Source organism: Leuciscus leuciscus (genome assembly GCF_965113295.1).
Source record: "Leuciscus leuciscus genome assembly, chromosome: 20".
In the NCBI taxonomy this organism is placed as follows: domain Eukaryota; kingdom Metazoa; phylum Chordata; class Actinopteri; order Cypriniformes; family Leuciscidae; genus Leuciscus; species Leuciscus leuciscus.
The window spans coordinates 1206505-1208441 of record NC_138744.1 but is presented as its reverse complement, the minus strand read 5'-3'; positions in this window follow the sequence as shown (position 1 = coordinate 1208441).

Genomic DNA, 1937 nt, shown 5'->3' with positions numbered 1-1937 from the left:
TTGGATAATAGCTTAAAAACCATGTGCGGGCAGCTGTTTTTTTCTCACCTCATCAGCATCACACTCTTTTTCTCTTTGTTTTTATCTTGCTCTGTCTTTTCCCCTCCTAAAGCTGAGCTTAGACTGATATAGGCTTTTCATTTTTGTCTGTCAGTGAAGAAAGTAAACATAGGGTCAACTGATTTTTCAGACAAAGCTACCAGGAAAGCTAGGTAACTAAGTCCATCTACAATGAAATATAAATTATTTTATTTTTTAAGCTTTTTAGCCTTCATAATCAACAATACGGTTGGTTATTCATCAAGTCACCCCGTGAAAATTTATTTAATTTCAAATAATTTAACTAACCAGCTAATATTCATTAAGAATATAGACAAAACATGTATTAATGTAATTGTCTATTGGCAATATGATTAATCTGTTCTATATTTATTTATATTTATTAAAAATAACATGAATTATCAATTTGCCACTTCTATAAATCAAGTAGACCTACTTAAAAGAAAATCACAAATCCCTTTACTCTACTCTTACTCTATGTATCATGATACACTCCTCCTGATTCATTATTACTTAACTATATTTATTAATACAAAACAAAATAACTCCACATGATGTTTCGCTCTCTGGGCCATCTAGTGCTTTCAGACAATGATGTGTCTTTAATCATTTCTGTGCATGGCTGCATAATGTAATGCCGAAATACATAATAATATGTTTTAAATTTTAAAAAGTAAATTAAAATAAATCATGATCGTTTTCTAAAGTATGTTTTCATGGGTGTTAATCGCTTCATTTTTGTTGGAAGAAAAAACAACTATCACACTGTGATAAGGGCTGAAGGTGAACGCAGCGAAACGTATTGGTATTGGATGAGAAACCGAACCGTCCTGTGTTGCTCCCAATGCTCCAGTAACATTACATTATGTAAACTGCAATGCATTTATGACAAAGAACTGCACCGATGCAGATGTAATATCATAGCAATCTATCAATAAATGCACTCACGACACACCTTGTACTCTCTGATGTTCGCTCTGCTCGGCGCCCCTGCAGATTGAAAAATGCGCTAAATCCAAGCAGACTCAGATAAGGGGAGGAGCCGAAACTTGACGCAGCTTGCCGCAAGTTTTTTTAAAGGGGACTGAAGCGATCAAAAATGTATTAATCAAATATTTTTTAGGGGGGCTGGGCAGAAGTTTAGGGGGGCTGAAGCCCCCCTAAAAAGGGCCTAGTGACGCCCCTGCGCACAACAAACACAATTTGTCACTCATAAACACTAAAAACAGGAGAATTATACAGTGTTTTATAAACACGCGCATGACCGTTTCGCGTCTAAAAACGCTGTTCAACTGGTAAAAAACGTATTTCTATATTTTGCGTTTTTTCCCCATTGCACTTCCCGTTCTGTGTGAACCAGCCCTGTGTGTTCAGTGCATTTAACTGCTTTGATTGTATACAGTATTTCAGTATATTGCTGTAGAAATGTAGCAGATTTATTCAGTTTTGTATTATATTCGGTTTTGAACTTTAGTTAAACAGTTTTGAAAAGCAAATCTAAACAGTAACAAATTTGCCTGTAATAAAATCAAATTAACAATAAAATAGCCTAGAACTTAGTAAAATAAAATATGTTGGAGACTTTTCCAATCGTCACGACATCCATGATGCGGTGTGTAGTTCTCAGTCCTGTCATCTGTTGCTGCTCCAGTTCTGTAATCACCGGAGGAAGAGGAGGATGAAGATGAAGATGATGAATCTGGTCAGAGTGAGTTAAACCCGGCATGGAGACAGAAGACGAGCCGCTGTCTGAACACATCATGCATTCATTATCCTGACTTCACCATGCGTCCTCCTCCTCTCTCCTGTGTAAGGTGGACTCAGTGAACACACACACACACACACACACACACACACACACACACACACACACACAC